Genomic DNA, 18,036 nt, shown 5'->3' with positions numbered 1-18,036 from the left:
ACAAATTTACTGGAGTTCTATGAGGATGTGTCTAGGGCGGTGGATAGAGGAGAGCCGGTGGATGTGGTCTTTCTGGATTTTCAGAAAGCGTTTGACAAGGTACCTCACAAGAGGTTATTACAGAAAGTCAGGGGGCATGGAGTTGGGGGTAGGGTGTTAGCGTGGATAGAGGACTGGTTGTCAAATAGGAGGCAGAGACTGGGGGGTCAATGGGTGCTATTCGGATTGGCGGATGGTGACTAGTGGAGTGCCCCAGGGGTCGGTGCTGGGGCCTCAGCTATTTACCATTTATATAGATGATCTGGAGGAGGGAACCGAGTGTAGGGTGTCGAAATTTGCTGATGACACCAAAATTGGTGGAAAGGCAAATTGTGCGGAGGGTGGGGAGAGTCTACAGAAGGATCTAGATAGGCTGGGCGAATGGGCCAGGAAATGGCAAATGGAATTTAATGTTGGCAAGTGCAAGGTGGTCCACTTTGGTAGGAATAATGGTAGGGAGGATTATTACTTACGTGGAGAAAAACTGCAGCAGGCGACGGTGCAGAGGGACCTCGGGGTCCTTGTGCATGAGTCGCAAAAACCCAGCTTGCAGGTGCAGCAGGTGGTCAGGAAGGCGAATGGGATGCTGGCCTTCATCGCGAGGGGGATTGAATATAAAAGTAGGGAGGTCTTGCTGCGGCTGTATAGGGCATTGGTGAGGCCGCAGCTGGAGTACTGTGTGCAGTTTTGGTCGCCGTACTTACGCAAGGATATTTTGGCCTTGGAGGGAGTGCAGAGGAGGTTTACTAGGCTGATGCTGGAGTTGAGGTGGTTGAGCTATGAGGAGAGGCTGAATAGATTAGGCTTGTACTCGTTAGAGTTTAGAAGAATGAGGGGAGATCTCATTGAGACGTATAAGATGATGAATGGGATGGATAGGATAGAGGTGGAGAGGCTCTTCCCGCTCAGAAAGGATAGTAGGACTAGGGGGCATAGCCTCAAGATAAAGGGGGAGCAGTTTAGAACAGAGTTGAGGAGGAACTTCTTCACTCAAAGGGTGGTGAATCTCTGGAATTCTCTGCCCGTTGAAGTGGTGGAGGCTGCCTCGCTAAATATTTTTAAGACGCGGGTTGATGGGTTTTTGATGAGAGAGGGGATTAAGGGTTATGGGGAGAGGTCGGGAATGTGGAACTGAGCCACGACAGATCAGCCATGATCTTACTGAATGGCGGGGCAGGCTCGAAGGGCTGGTTGGCCTAGTCCTGCTCCTATTTCTTATGTTCTTAAAAGGGAAAGGATTGTGGGGGCACAGAGCCATTGGGACTATTTTTTCAGTGCTGTATATTTATGTAATTCAATGTAATATATGACTGGGAATAAAAGTTGGCTAGTGGTTGTGGTACCAGGCTAGTCAAGGCCAGAGATCACGAGTTCAATAAACCTGCTCAGCCTGGTTAACACCCAACAGGTTCAAATGGTTCCAGTTTGCACTACTGTATGGACTGAGCCTTAATTCCATCCCCATTTATAAAACAGCAAGGGGTTTAAGGACAGAGGTCACTCCTTCCTCTGTGTTATCAAATCTCGATGTGGAGATGCCCGCATTGGACTGGGGTAAACACAGTAAGACTCACCTGACAAAGGAACAGCATTCCAAAAGCTAGTGGCATTTACCACCGACTAAATCTGTTGGACTTTAACCTGGTGTTGAGAGACTCCTTACTGTGTTATCAAATCTCCAGCAGAAATGCAGAACACAATTTCAGTACAAGTGGAAACTGAATTTATAGGCAAAAGAAATGTTAAAAAAGAATTCTTTCCTACTGCAATATTCTAGTAACCCCAAAACAATCACCTAGGTTTGTATTTTAAGAAACATAAAACTGTAGAAACATCCGTGTGTAAACGCCACATGAGCTCTGCACCAGACAAGAAACCCTGGGGAGAAAACAGACATTACTCCCAAACGCACCAGGATTCAGATTAGTCAGAATTCACATATATAACATGCAATAACGGTGTTAAAATTATAATCACTGCTGTGGTTTTAGGGAGTGGGTAAACTTTGTAAAAACAAAAAAAGGTACAAGTTTTATTCTGTCCTGGCTATTGAGGGGTCAAACAGAAAGAAATCCCACAACACCATTTTAAAGTCCAAACAGGTTTATTTGTAGCAAAAGCCACAAGCTTTGGGGACAGCTTGTCCCTTCCTCAGGTGGCTGGGCGTTGCCAGGCTTTCCCCCTCTACAATCCAATCATTTTACAAGCAGAGCCTGCACAAATTGGTATCCAGTTTTCTCACTTTAATACCACAATCTTCAAATCTGTCGTTGACTCAAATCCACCCGATACAGAATCAGTTTACAGAATTGTGTATTTTTTTTGGTGGGGGGAGACGCAATCGATAATAAATGGGGGGAGTTAAATAATATACAACTCAATACTTCTTTCTCTCTCTGCAGTTGCCAGAGGAACACATCTCCCAGCGGGGGTAAGGATTTATTGATCCACAATGGTGTCTTGTCAATGCAGTCTTCACGCCCTAGCACTGCAGAACCCCGTCCCCAACTGCAGCGCCTCGAAAAAGGGGACATCTATTTCTCAACTGAAATCCCAATCAAAACCCACTCGGATTAGAACCGCTTCTCAGGGAAAACAGACTTTCACCATTTCAGATCTTCCGCGGGGAGAGAAAATTAATCCCTACAGGTTTTGGAAAACTCGAATCACCTTGACAGCTCTTAGCTAACAAAAAAAAGGATGATTTTTTTTAAAAAAAACACTGCGATTTACAGACTGCATTATAAAAGATATACATCATAAATCCCCTTGGCTAGCACCTTGTCTTTTGAAAGAACTGTTGTTTTTATTCTGAAAGCTAACAATTTCATTTTAATTATCGTTTCTTTGGTAATTTTGAAACCATTCTAAATTTTGAAACCATTCTAAATTTTGAGACCATTCTAAAATAACCCAACAATCTTCAACTGAATTATTCCACTCCCCCACACAAAAATATTTAATTTTAACTTAAACTTTAAAACAAACTTACTTTAATGTCCTTCCTTCTGTACACTAAATATTTTGAATGTTTCTAACCGGTTCGATACATTTCATGTATCCTTCTAGAAAATAGTTTGACACAGTTTATCTTCATCAAAAGATGAAATTTACCCATTTAGGAAAAAACTTTGTGTCTCTATTTGATAAAAATGTATATATTTTTTAAACACAATCTGAGTACTTTGCTACATTTGTTTAAACAAGTGGATGTGTTGTCCTGTGTGTGATTTTACAATTCTCTGATACTCACCCCGGTGCCTGCGGCGACCCTGGCCGAGTTGAGAGTCAGTCCACTTCTCTCTGCCTCTCCAGCCGCTTTGCTCCCTCCCTCTGTCCGCCTGGCTCCCAGCCCACGCCTCCCCCTTCCCTGACGTGGCGCAGACTGCAGTGGCTCAACCCACTCTGCTTCTATTTTAAAGTGGCTGCGGATTCTGCACCGTGACCCACCCTGTGCCTCCCTCCCCCTAGCAAAGGGGATTGCAAATCATTTTACATTTGTCAGCAAAGAGGTACAGGAGGGAATGATGCGGGAGGTTAAAGATAAAGGAGTAAGATCGTAATGTGACCCATGTCCCCCCTGAGTTTACTGCGGATTGGGCGAGGCCATACCTGAAGTTTATTTTTAGGTTTATTCATTAGTGTCACAAGTAGGCTTGCATTAACACTGCAATGAATTTACTGTCAAAATCCCACACTCCGGTGCCCGTTCGGGTTCACTGAGGGAGAATTTAGCACGGCCAATGCACCTAACCAGCACATCTTTCCGATTGTGGGAGGAAACCGGAGCCTCCAGAGGAAACCCACACAGACACGGGGAGAACATGCAGACTCCACACAGTGACTCAAGCCGGGGATCGAATCCCGATCCCTGGTGCTGTGGGGCAGCGGTGCTAACCACAGTTCCACCACGCTGTCCAAAGACACCCTGCCGGTGCGCTGTAGTCATGATGTGGGTATGCCGGCGTTGGACTGGCGTAAACACAGTAAAAAGTCTGACAACACCAGGTTTTAGTCCAACCGATTTATCAAATAATTATTATCAAATAAATCGGTTGGACTAAAACCTGGTGTTGTCAGACTTTTTACGGTGCGCTGTAGGGCAAACTTTGTAGCTCCCCGTCGGAGAATTGAACCCTGGACGGGATACTAACAAAGAGCTGCCGTGCTTTGCTGCAATCCCCTCTCTCTGTCTCTGTTTTACAAATCTGCCCTCTCCCTGTTTGCATCAGATTGGATCTGGGTGGGGGCGGTGAACAGGAGATCTTGGATTATTGACAAGTCCAACATTTATTGCCCATCCCTAATTGCCCTTGAGAAGGTGGTGTTTGAGCTGTCCTAATAGGTTGGACTAAAACCTGGTGTTGTCAGACTTTTTACTGTGTGGGCATGCCCACAGTGCTGTTAGGGAAGGAGAGCCAGGATTTTGGCCCAGTGACAGTTAAGGAACAGCAATACATTTCCAAGTCAGTGCAGTGAGTGGCTTGGAGGGGAATTTGTAGATGGTCCCATGTATCTGCTGTCCGTGTCCCTCTAGATAGTAGAGGTCACTGGTTTGGAAGGTGCTGCCTAAGGAGCCTTGCTGAGTTGCTGTAGATAATACACATGGCTGCCACTGTGCATCAGTGGTGGGGTGGGGAGTGCATGTGATGGTCCTATCTTCTATGTTTCTATAGTTGGACAATCAGCCATGATCGTAATGAATGGTGGAGCAGGCTCGAAGGGCCAAATGGCCTCCTCCTGCTCCTATCTTCTATGTTCCTCTACGCCTATCAGGCTGTTCCATCACAAAGCATAGTTTTGGAACCCAATAGAGACCTTTTATTGAATTAGCTCTGGGGATATAGATAACTGTATAAAGTTATACACAGTGTCTCTCCCTTAAGGTTTTGAGAGTCAGCTGCATAGTATTGAGATCAGATCAGGAGTGAGTGTTTCCCTACCCCTGAAGGACATCAGTGAATTAGTTATCAAGAGGAGAGACTAAGTCAGTTAGGATTATATTCACTAGAGTTTAGAAGAATGAGAGAGGATCTCATAAAAACTTATAAAAATCTAACGGGATGAGACAGGGTAGATTCAGAAAGAATGCCCTCAGTGGTGAGGGAGTCCAGAACTAGGGGTCATAGTTTGAGGATAAGGGACAAACCTTTTAGAACTGAGGTGAGGAGAAATTTCTTCACCCAGGGAGTGGTGAATGTGTGGAATTCACTACCATAGAAATGTAGTTGAGGCCAAAACGTTGCCTGACTTCAAGAAGAAATTAGATATAGCTCTTGGGGCTAAAGGGATTGGGGAAATGGGAGAATATTGAATTTGATGATCAGCCATGATCAAAATGAATGGCAGAGGAGGCTGGAAGGGCCAAATGGCCTACTTCTGCTTCTAGTTTCTACATTTAATAACTATTAGCAATAGGCTGGTGTGGTGCAGAAATAATCAGATTTATTTAATTCCGTTTTGCAAACAATTGTGGGATTTGAACTCACCACCTTCTGTTTACTGATCTACCAGCCCAGAACCAGATCTATTCATCTACACAAGGTGCCTTCGGAGGAAAGGTTGACCACGTTGGGCCTGTACCCATTGGAGGTTCGCAGAATGAGAGGTGATCTTACTGAAAATAGAAGATTGAGAGGGGGTTTGGCAGGATGCATGCTGGGAGGATGATTCCCTTGTGGGGAGATTTAGAACTTGGGGGGAGGGAATGACAGATTAAAGATGGGGGGAGATAAAGAGAAATCTCTTCTCACAAAGAACCTTTGGAATTCTCTTCCACACAGAACAGTTGGGGCTGGGGCATTGGATATTGTAAAGACTGAGTTTGATTGTTTTGATCAAGAAGGAGTTCAAGGGTTATGGGGAACAGGCAGGAAAGTGGAGATGAGGCTGCATTGAAATTAGCCACGACCTTATTGATTGGTGGGATAGGCCCATGGGGCTGAATGGCCCTTACCTGCTCCTGATGTTCCGTGCCGAACATTCATTCACACACAGTCTCTCCACAGTGGAGTTGACCAATTGCATCCCTCTCCCCATATCTGTGGCGTGGATGGCATTGGTGCCATCTCTCCCGGGATTGGAGGGTTGTGTTTTGAGGGGAGGTTGAGTCGAATGGGCATTGGGAGACTCTGGGGGCCAGCAGAGTTGAGAGGTGGTCTGACTGGTGTGTAATACATTCTCAGATATCTGACAGAGCGGATGCTGACAGGCTGGAGGTCACAGTCCCAGGATAGTTGCTTTAGAACTGAACCTTTCGAATTCTCAGCATCCCAGAGACGCTGAGTCATTCTGTAAATTCAAACTGAGGATCGATTGATTTTTGAGCTCGAACGGATTTGAGGAATGCGCAAATAGGTCGGAAAAATGGAGCAAGGACAGAATCATAGAATCCTGACAGTACGGAAGGAGGCCATTCAGCCCATCGAGTCTGCACTGACCACAATCACACCCAGGCCCTATTCCTGCAACGCCAAATATTTACACTGCTAATCCCCCAGACACTAAGGCACAATTTACCATGGCCAATCCACCTGAAATGCCTTAGGGAGTTTTCCCAGGTTAAATCGGCTACATGAATGGTGGATATTATCGGAATGGGACGGGAATAATTTGCAGAGGAGGAATGATGCTTCAGACAGGATTCCACAAGCTGAATCCATCAGTACATTTATAGACTCCGACTGATAATTTTCTCTTTGCAAGTGGTGGTCCCCATTTCGAAAGCAAGAAGGTGGAATCGCCCTTTTAAGAGTTTTTAAGTATGGTGTCGCCATTTAATTTTCAACTGCTACACTGTCAGTCTTCCAGCTCCAGTCAATTCTTTTACTGGTTTATTTATGGGATGGGTTAAATTTGCAGGGTAACCATGGACACGGATCAGTTTAATGGAGACACAGGCCTCGCAGTCTTACTTTCTGCAGCTGTTGCCGGCTTCATTTTCCCCCAGTGACTCCGGTTTTGTGGTAGTTTTCACTAATCTACATTCGACATGGTTTTTCTGTACACAGTGAAAGTGTTCAGACTGGGGGGTCCTAAACAGCCCCCGTTGCAATATAAAACAAAATACATTCACAGATTGTGCGCGAGAATTTATTGCCCATCCCTAATTGCCCCTTGAGAAGGTAGTGGTGAGCTGCCTTCTTGAACCCGCTGCAGCCCCTGTGGTGTAGGTACACTCGCTGTGCTGTTAGGGAGAGAGTTCCAGGGTTTTAATCCAGCGACGGTGAAGGAACGGCCAATATATTTCCAAGTCAGGATGGTGAGTGGTTTGGAGGGGCAGTTGCAAGTTGTGGTTTTCCCATGTTTCTGCTGCCCTTGTCCTTCCAGATGGTAGAGGGGGCTGGGGTTCGGAAGGTGCTGTTGAAGCAGTGTTGCGGTGTTGAGTTGCTGCAGTGCATCTTGTAGATGGTACACACAGCTGCCACTGAGCATCAGTGGCACAGGGAGTGAATGTTTAAGATGCGTGATAATAGTGGTGAAATGGAAATGATGTATGGACTGGAATTCTCCAGCCATTCATAAGAACATAAGAACATAAGAAATAGGAGCAGGAGTAGGCCATCTAGCCCTTCGAGCCTGCCCCGCCATTCAATAAGATCATGGCTGATCTGTCGCGGCTCAGTTCCACTTTCCCGCCCTCTCCCCATAACCCTTAATCCCCTCTCTTATCAAAAACCCATCAACCCGCGTCTTAAAAATATTTAGCGAGGCAGCCTCCACCACTTCAACGGGCAGAGAATTCCAGAGATTCACCACCCTTTGAGTGAAGAAGTTCCTCCTCAACTCCGTTCTAAACCGCCCCCCTTTTATCTTGAGGCTGTGCCCCCTAGTCCTATTGTCTTTTTTGAGCGGGAAGAGTCTTTCCACCTCGATCCTATCCATCCCATTCATCATCTTATACATCTCAATGAGATCTCCTCTCATTCTTCTAAACTCTAACGAGTACAAGCCTAGTTTATTCAGCCTCTCCTCATAGCTCAATCCCCTCAACTCCGGTATCAGCCTAGTAAACCTCCTCTGCACTCCTTCCAAGGCCAAAATATCTTTGCGCAGGTGCGGCGCCCAAAAATGCACACAGTACTCCAGTTGCGGCCTCACCAATGCCCTATACAGCTGCAGCAAGACCTCCCTCCTTTTATATTCAATCCCCCTCGCTATGAAGGCCAGCATCCCATTCGCCTTCCTGACCACCTGTTGCACCTGCAAGCTGGGTTTTTGCGACTCATGCACAAGGACCCCGAGGTCCCTCTGCACCGTCGCCTGCTGCAGTTTTTCGCCCCGTAAGTAATAGTCCTTCCTACCATTCTTCCTACCAAAGTGGACCACCTCACACTTGCCAACATTAAATTCCATTTGCCATTTCCTGGCCCATTCGCCCAGCCTATCTAGATCCACGCCGGTGGGATACTCCAGTCCTGCTGGCAGCGCATCCCCGCCCGTAGGTTCCCATCAGCGTGGGGTGACATCAATGGGAATTCCCACTCCCAGAGGCAGGACCAGAGAATCCCGCTGCTACCAAACAACGCGCCACCTTCCAGCAGCGGGAAACATGTGGCTGGGAGGTTGGAGATTCCAGCCATTGTGTGTTTTATAATGTTTCAGGAGAACATTTTAAAATTCATTTTTTTCTATAGGCAGTTGGTATGTCTGGAGGGAATGCAGCTCAGATGCTGGGAGAACAGGGTAATTACTCATTTTAACCATGCAGTGTTTACTTAGGAGAGAGCTAATGAACTCTTGTTTACAAAAGTAAAGGTCTCCTGGCACGGTACAGTATAGTACATGGGTGGCACGGTAGCACAGTGGTTAGCACTGCTGCTTCACAGCTGTAGAGTCCTGGATTCGATTCCCGGCTCAGGTCACTGTCTGTGTGGAGTTTGCACATTCTCCTCGTGTCTGCATGGGTTCCCTCTGGATACTCCGGTTTCCTCCCACAGTCCAAAGATGTGCAGGTTAGGTTGATTGGCCATGCTAAGAAATTGCCCCTTAGTGTCCAGGGATGCATAGGTTAGAGGGATTAGTGGGTATAATAGGTAGGGATATGGGGGTAGGGCCTGGGTAGGATTGAGTTCGGTGCAGACTTGATGAGCCAAAGGGCCTCTTTCTGCACTGTAGAGTTCTATGATTTCTGGGGTTTTTGATTAAAGGAAAAGAAGATGGATTTAGGTCATGTGATAATGTGGTTAATGGGCGGAGCTAGGTACGTATCAGAGTAAAAGAGTTCTGTTTAGTTTCTGGCTGGGATTGTTTAAAGACAAAAGTTCGTAAACTGCTCTGAAAATCAAAACCTCTTTGAAAGCTTCAAAGGTGTTAATCCAATTTACAGCAAGTATGCCTGGGTTTGCTAACTGTATTTATGAATTTTTGCATCTAAGAGGAATGTTGCTTGTTTGGAACTGAAATAGTGATAAGTTAGAAATTAAATTTGTTTCCTTTCTTTTTTTTAACTATTGTTCAACTGTTAAAAGTTAAGCTGCTTCATTTTGTTAGAGTTATGTTTAAACTGTGTTATGAATAAAGCTTGTTTTGATAAAATTTGGCAGTGGAATAGGAGTGAGGCATCCTCTCCTCACATTTACACCAAAACAAAAATGTTGTTGGAGTCTAGTCTGGCTTCAGAATACACCTTGGGGGCTTGAACCAACAATGTGCTGTCCCAGGTGTGAGATCTCCTCACTAAATCACAGCGACACCTCCATTTTTCAGCTAAGCTTTGGTAAAGGTTGTGAGCAATGTTCACATTAAACTGTGTGTGTATGCAGCCACACAGCTATGGTGCTTCTTGCTAACTAATCCATGTGCAAAAAATGTTTAAAAAGGTCACACATTGAAAATAAAACTGGCCACACAGAAGCAGAACTTCTTCAAGTGAAGGTTCATTGTGAGTCTCAGATTAAACATTTACCCCAAGATGCAAACACCCGGCTCATTCCTTCATCCACGTTTCAGCCTGTCATGATATCACTTCCATTCTCCATTATAGTGCCTCCTCCCTAACCCCTGCTCCATCACCTGTCCCATTCCTCCATCCAACTGTCCCATTTCCCCACCACCTGCCTCATTTCTCCATCCCCTTGTCCCATCCCTGTCCCAATCCCACCGCTCTCTGCCCCATTCCTCCATCCCTCTGCCCTGTCCCATTGCCACTACATCCTCAATTTATGCATTCGGCACCTTGCAGTTGGTGCCATCCTTGGCCCGTCACCAACACTCCTCCCTGAGCTGCTAGTTATCACTCGTAAACCATTAGCCACTCATGGACTCTCAGTCCTGGGCCTTCTCTAATAATAAGTTCCACTTCCCCTGCCTAATGCAGTCTTGGGCGGATGGGCACACCCAGCAAGGATGGGAAGTGTTTCTACTCTGGTGGAAACTGGCACTGGGCAGCTGGCATGAGGAGGAGATGGAAGGCTGAGTGATGTGTGTCCATTCAAGGTCCAAACTGAGGAAAATGCACCACTGACACGCGGAGGGTGTGGAGAGTCTGCAGAAGGATCTAGATAGGCTGGGCGAATGGGCCAGGAAATGGCAAATGGAATTTAATGTTGGCAAGTGCGAGGTGGTCCACTTTGGTAGGAAGAATGGTAGGAAGGACTATTTCTTACGTGGCAAAAAACTGCAGCAGGCGACGGTGCAGAGGGACCTCGGGGTCCTTGTGCATGAGTCGCAAAAACCCAGCCTGCAGGTGCAGCAGGTGGTCAGGAAGGCAAATGGGATGCTGGCCTTCATAGTGAGGGGGATTGAATATAAAAGTAGGGAGGTCTTGCTGCAGCTGTATAGGGCATTGGTGAGGCCGCAGCTGGAGTACTGTGTGCAGTTTTGGGTGCTGTACTTACACAAGGATATTTTGGCCTTGGAGGGAGTGCAGAGGAGGTTTACTCGGCTGATACCGGAGTTGAGGGGGTTGAGCTATGAGGAGAGGCTGAATAAACTAGGCTTGTACTCGTTAGAGTTTAGAAGAATGAGGGGAGATCTCATTGAGACGTATAAGATGATGAATGGGATGGATAGGATAGAGGTGGAGAGACTCTTCCTGCTCAGAAAGGACAGTAGGACTAGGGGGCACAGCCTCAAGATAAAGGGGGGGGGCGGTTTAGAACGGAGTTGAGGAGGAACTTCTTCACTCAAAGGGTGGTGAATCTCTGGAATTCTCTGCCCGTTGAAGTGGTGGAGGCTACCTCGCTAAATATTTTTAAGACGCGGGTTGATGGGTTTTTGATAAGAGAGGGGATTAAGGGTTATGGGGAGAGGGCGGGAATGTGGAACTGAGCCACGACAGTTCAGCCATGATCTTATTGAATGGCGGGGCAGGCTCGAAGGGCTAGATGGCCTACTCCTGCTCCTATTTCTTATGTTCTTATGTTCCCTGTGACAGGGTCTTGTCTTCATGTGACTGGAACCCCTGACTAATGAGCTGTCAACAATCATTATCAATGTGATTCCAACACAACAGAGAGAGCTCCTTCCGCTGTTAACGGGCATATCCACTACCTGTATTTATAGGTATTGTGAGTGAGACACTAGATTCTGCAGGCTGAGATATCCATTGTATAAACATTAGCTATTACTGATACTCTGTAAACGATCCCTGGAATCTCCTTCTGTCCTGTAATCCTCTAAGATCTCAGCAGAAAATGGAGGAAAATTGAGCAGGTATGTGTAACCCGGAATTTTCCAGCAGGTTTGCCCGCGGCGGGTCTGGTGAGCAGTCACTGACTTGGTCTCGCTGGTAGAAGGTGTTGGAAGTTCTAGCCATGGGATGTATCCTGACACACCTGTATTCCCAGTTCTCAAACAATCCAATCGTCCCATCATCTCCACGACACTACATCCTCCAATTCCATTACATTGATTGGACAATATTTCCACCACAGGAACAGGCCATTCGGCCCACCCAATCAATGCTGGTGTTTGAGCGTTGCCATGGAAAAAGCCACGAGAGATTGATGGGCTGCCCAAACTCCCGGATGATTCAACCAACCTGTTTTCTCCACGGCAACTCCTCAGCCAATCCATGGAATCCCTACAGCGAATAAGGAGGCCATTTGGCCCATTGAGTCTGCACCGACTCTTGAAAGAACATCGCACGCAGGCTGTCCCCTTGTTCGAACCCTGCTACCCCACACATGGCCAGTCCACCTAACCGACACATCTATGGAGTGTGGGAGGAAACCGGAGCACCCAGAAGAAACCCACACAGACACAGGGAGAATGTGCAAACTTCTACATAAGAACATAAGAAATAGGAGCAGGAGTAGGCCATCCAGCCCTTCGAGCCTGCCCTGCCATTCAATAAGATCATGGCTGATCTGTCGCTGCTCAGTTCCACTTTCCCGCCCTCTCCCCATAACCCTTAATCCCCTCTACAATCACCCAAGGGCGGAATAGAACCTGTGTCCTTGGCGCTGTGAGGTAGCAGTGCTAACCACTGTGCCACACCGTGCTGTCCTACTTGGAAGTGACTTGCCAACCAATCAGCACCTTTTCCTCCTGTAGTATAAATTGCTGTGATTGTTTGAAATTTGGTATTCCTGTGTTTGTCCTGATGAGTGCAAGATGAAAAACTTTACAAACACGTTTCACCTTTCAATAAGGTTCCCGTTCTGGACAGACACGCAGCTGATTTGGTTAACACACCCATCTGCCTGTTGGGTTTGGAGGGTGTCGGGGCCTTCAGAGATGCAGCAGGTTCAGAACAACACTTTGGAGAATTAAAACGTGGGGTTTTAAAGGAAGAGCAGGAAAGCGCAAAGAGCTAGCATGGATCTGATGTGTTGAATGGCCTCCTGGCTTGTTGTACCATCCTCTAATTCTGCAATCAGGTGGCACCACTTTACAGCATGGAAACAGGCCCTTCGGCCCAACTTGTCCATGCCGCCCTCTTTTTTAAACCCCGAAGCTAGTCCCAATTGCCCACATTTGGCCCATATCCCTCTATACCCATCATACCCTTGTAACTATCTAAATGCTTTTCAAAAGACAGAATTGTAACCGCCTGTACTACTACCCCTGGCAGCTTGTTCCAGCCACTCACCACCCTCAGTGTGAAAAAATTGCCCCTCTGGACACTTTTGTATCTCTCCCCTCTCACCTTAAACCTACGCCCTCTAGTTTTAGACTCCCCTACCTTTGGGAAAAGTTACTGACTATCTAGCTGATCTATATCCCTCATTATTTTATAGAACTCTGTAAGATCACTCCTGAGCCTCCTACGCTCCAGAGAAAAAAGTCCCAGTCTATCCATCCTTTCCTTATAACTCAAACCATCAATTCCCAATAGCATCTTAGTAGATCTTTTCTGCATTCTTTCTAGTTTAAAAATATACTTTCTATAATAGGGTGACAAGAATTGCACACAGTATTCCAAGTGTGGCCTTACCAATATCTTGTACAACTTCAATAAGACATCTCAACTGTATTCAGTGTTCTGATGAATGAAGCCAAGTGTGCCAAATGCCTTCTTCACCATTCTGTCCGCCTGTGACTCCACGTTCAAGGAGCTCTGAACCTGTATCCCTAGATCTCTTTGTTCTGTAACTCTTCCCAATTTCCCACCATTAACTGGGCAAGTGAAGTGGCTACAATTCCAGGTACCCAGGCACAGTCAGAGGGAGACAGAGGCTGTAAGTAAAAGTTCAGCTCAGAATCTACAAACTGGCTATTAGTGGTCAGCTCTATATACACCCTGCTAAATTCTCACTTATTAAGACTTGCAAATGACAAGCGAGGAATAACAGTCCCTCATGGAATAAAAACAGTTTGATGATGGAGAGTGAATGGTATGCAAAACTGTTCCACAACCCACACCTCCTCGTAAATGACACGACATCATGTGCAGTGCAGACAGAGAAGTCTTTATAAAGTTGTACTATGTATTTTTCCTTCCTGCTCCTGTTCTGTGCTGAGTGGGATGGTTCCAGTCACTGAAACAGCAGCTCCACAGAATGCTGTACAGGGGCGGCACGGTGGATAACACTGCGGTCTCACAGTGCCAGGGACCCGGCCTTGGGTGACTGTCTGTGTGAACTTTGCACATTCTCCCTGCCTGGGTTTCCTCCAGGTGCTCCGGTTTCCTCTCTCTGTCCAATGATGTGAAGGTTAGGTGGATTGGCTATGCTAAACTGAACCTTAGTGTCGGGGGTAAATACATGGGGTTACTGGGATGGGACTATTGCCAGTGCAGGTTCAATGGGCCAAATGGCCTCCATCTAGACCGTAGGGATCCTATGATTGTTCTATGTGCAGATCAAGTGGATTGGCCATGCTAAATTCTCCCTTAATGTCCAAAGATATGCAGGTTAGATGGATTAGCCATGATCAAGGCCTGGGATTATGGGGATGGAGTGGGCCTCGGTAGACTGCTGTTTTAGAGGGTTGGCGCAGATTTGATGAGTTGAATGGCCTTCCTCCTTATCAGGGGCCCACACCAGAACCCCCAGTTATATTGGGAAGTCAGACTAGACCTCATGTTTTGTTTTGTGAGGGTTGGATATTCCTCTCCAGGAGTGATCCCACTGACAAAGTAGAGATCTTCTATAGTGAAACAAACATTATTTAATTACACAGTTTAAATATAGCTCTAACAAATGAAGCAGCTTAACTATTAACAGTTGAACAATATTTAGAAATGAAAGCAAACAACTGCTAGCTGATGACAGTCACAGTTCCAAACAAGCCCCATTCATGCACAAAATCAAATCCACTTTTAAATAAATAGTTAGCAAACCCAGGCATACTTGACTTAACATTTAACAGTCTTGAAGCTTTTGGAGAGAGGTAGATTTCCAGAAGCCTGCAAAATTCTTCTAACTTGAACCGGGTTTTAGCTGCAACTAAATTACTTTCTGCAAAAGCATTTTTTTCTGCTACAGACACCTAAACCACATCATCACATGACCCTGTCAATCACTCTCATCAGGAATCTCAGAGGAATTCAAGTAAACAAAAATCCATTAGCCCTTCTTAACATAACCACTTGCAAGGTTGAAATGAGTAATTATCTTGCTCCCCCACATCTGAGCTGCATTCCCCCCAGACATACCAACTACCCCTAGAGAAAAGCTGAATTTTTAAACATTTCCCTTAAACATAAATATATGTAAATATCTATATCGATTGCACTGTCATCACATTCTGAACTATAGGGATTCTGTGAACAGTCCCACTCAATGCTCATGTTTAGTATCTACATGAACCTCTTTCCAATTTTTCCTGTCCTTTGTTCAAACTCTACCATATCCCTGCTTCCTCATTCAGACGTCAAACCTTCTGTTTAATTGGGTTACCAGAAGAGCACAGACCGCATCCTAATTGTGGGCAGCACAGTGAGACAGTGGCTAGTACTGCTGCCTCACAGCGCCAGGGGTCTGGGTTCGGTTCCCAGCTTGGGTCTCTGTCTGTATGGAATTTGCATGTTCCCCCCGTGTCTGCGTGTGTTTCCGTCGGGTGCTCTGGTTTCCTCCCATAGTCTGAAAGGTGTGCGGGTTAGGTGCATTGGCCTGAACAGGTGCCGGAGTGTGGCGACTAGGGGATTTTCACAGTAACTTTGCTGCAGTGTGAATGTAAGCCTTCCTTTTACTAATAAATAAACTTTAAATAAACTTTACTTTAATTATCCAATTCAACTCCTCCGCTCCGCTACACTCCATCCCTACCTGTCCCCCCCCACCTGATAAAAGTCCATTGTGGAACTGTGCAAATTCAGCATTGGAGGATCCCAATATGTCTTCACTCTCTTCACAAGAGCTAACCACCCCCCATCCCGGCAACACACTTCAGAGTTGTCAAATTTGATGGAAGTGTATTCCTGGAGGTTTCATCACATGACTTGCCCCCAAGCTGCAGCCATTAGTCGGTCCAGACATCCATCCTTGTGACACACTGACCTTCCTAGTCCAACTGGAAAGTAAAAACACTCATTACCCAATTGGATGAAGCCTGAACTGTCAGACAGACAACCTTTCTCCACAATTGTCAATATTTCTACATCTGATAGAGAGAAATGTTCAAAGAAAAAAATCCCAATAATGTCCTGCCGAGGTTTCTCCAGGACACAGCAACGTCCCAGAGACTCATCTTCAGTTCCTGGAGGCTCCAGGCCAATCCTGGAGGTTTGGTAGCCCTATGAACTCCCCGTCCCCTCGAACCGGATTTCCTCTTGCACATTTTCCAATTCTCCCTGGTAAATGGTATCCTTGTTCCTCCCAAAACAGCTCCTTGTGACAACTGTTAGGGTGTCGAAATTTGCGGATGACACCAAGATTGGGGGAACGGCAAATTGTGCGGAGGGTGTGGAGAGTCTGCAGAAGGATCTAGATAGGCTGGGCGAATGGGCCAGGAAATGGCAAATGGAATTTAATGTTGGCAAGTGTGAGGTGGTCCACTTTGGTAGGAAGGACTATTACTTACGTGGAGAAAAACTGCAGCAGGCGACGGTGCAGAGGGACCTCGGGGTCCTTGTGCATGAGTCGCAAAAACCCAGCTTGCAGGTGCAGCAGGTGATCAGGAAGGCAAATGGGATGCTGGCCTTCATAGCGAAGGGGGATTGAATATAAAAGTAGGGAGGTCTTGCTGCAGCTGTATAGGGCATTGGTGAGGCCGCAGCTGGAGTACTGTGTGCAGTTTTGGGTGCCGCACCTGCGCAAAGATATTTTGGCCTTGGAGGGAGTGCAGAGGAGGTTTACTAGGCTGATACCAGAGTTGAGGGGGTTGAGCTATGAGGAGAGGCTGAATAAACTAGGCTTGTACTCGTTGGAGTTTAGAAGAATGAGGGGAGATCTCATTGAGACGTATAAGATGATGAAAGGGATGGATAGGATAGAGGTGGAGAGACTCTTCCCGCTCAAAAAAGACAGTAGGACTAGGGGGCACAGCCTCAAGATAAAGGGGGGGCGTTTTAGAACGGAGTTGAGGAGGAACTTCTTCACTCAAAGGGTGGTGAATCTCTGGAATTCTCTACCCATTGAAGTGGTGGAGGCTGCCTCGCTAAATATTTTCAAGAAGCGGGTTGATGGGTTTTTGATAAGAGAGGGGATTAAGGGTTATGGGGAGAGGGCCGGAAAGTGGAACTGAGCCACGACAGATCAGCCATGATCTTATTGAATGGCGGGGCAGGCTCGAAGGGCCAGATGGCCTACTCCTGCTCCTATTTCTTATGTTCTTATGTTCTTATGTATTCTAAATAGACCCTATGTATAAACGGATCCCTTTAATTCTCACTCTTGCCCTCTACCCGAGCCCAGACATCCTTTTCAATCATCCCATTCCTCCTCCCCATCCCCCTTTTAAAAAGGTAAAATCCTTCACATTTCAACCTCCCTTCAGCACTTTGAATATTGGGCACAGTTTTGGTCCCCGTATTTGAGGAAAGATGTAGTGGTATTGGAGGCAGTTCAGAGGAGGTTCACTGGATTGATTCCAGAGATGAGGGGTTTATCAGATGAAGAGAGATTGGACAGTTTAGGCTGATACTTCCTGGAGTTTAGAAGAATAAGGGGGGGATCTAATTGAGGTGTGCAAGATGATAAAAGGTTTTGACAAAGTAGACGTGGAGACGATGTTTCCTCTTGTGGGACTATCTGGAACAAGAGGTCATAGTTTTAGGATAAGCATTTAAAACAGGTGAGAAGTGGTGAGTGTGTGGAATTTACTACTCCTGAGTACAGTAGATGTCGGGACTTTGGGGGGACAGATTTTTAAACGAGGGTTTGAAGGGCTCTGGTGAACAGGCAGGAAGTGGAGTTGAGGCAGAGATGAGATCAGCCAATGATGGTATTGAATGATGTCCCAGGAATGTGGTGTCTGGGGTGTTATCTGTAAGGTATGATTCCGTGAGACTGACTATGTCAGGCTGTTGCTTGACTCGTCTGTGAGACAGCTCTCCAAATTTTGGCACTAGCCCCCCAAGGTGTTAGTAAGGACTTTGCAGGGTCGACAGGGCTGGGTTTGTCGTTGCCTTTTCCGGTGCCTCAATTGATCCCAGGTGGTCCGTCCTGT

General features: G+C 46.4%; 1 protein-coding gene across 2 annotated transcripts in view; it reads right to left on the bottom strand.

The window, feature by feature from the left end:
• Nucleotides 1–3,390, bottom strand: part of anxa6 (annexin A6) — an 84,862-nt gene extending 81,472 nt beyond the window's left edge. For both annotated transcript variants that reach the window (XM_080201255.1, XM_080201254.1), the window contains exon 1: nucleotides 3,293–3,390. The gene's annotated coding sequence lies outside the window, so the exon portion shown is untranslated. The remainder of the gene's footprint in view (nucleotides 1–3,292) is intronic.
• Nucleotides 3,391–18,036: the final 14,646 nt, after the last annotated feature.

The sequence above is a fragment of the Carcharhinus amblyrhynchos genome, chromosome 13 (genome assembly GCF_965287045.1).
Source record: "Carcharhinus amblyrhynchos chromosome 13, sCarAmb.v2.hapA, whole genome shotgun sequence".
In the NCBI taxonomy this organism is placed as follows: domain Eukaryota; kingdom Metazoa; phylum Chordata; class Chondrichthyes; order Carcharhiniformes; family Carcharhinidae; genus Carcharhinus; species Carcharhinus amblyrhynchos.
The sequence above is the reverse complement of the archived record's forward strand: the minus strand, read 5'-3'. Positions and strand labels throughout refer to the sequence as shown.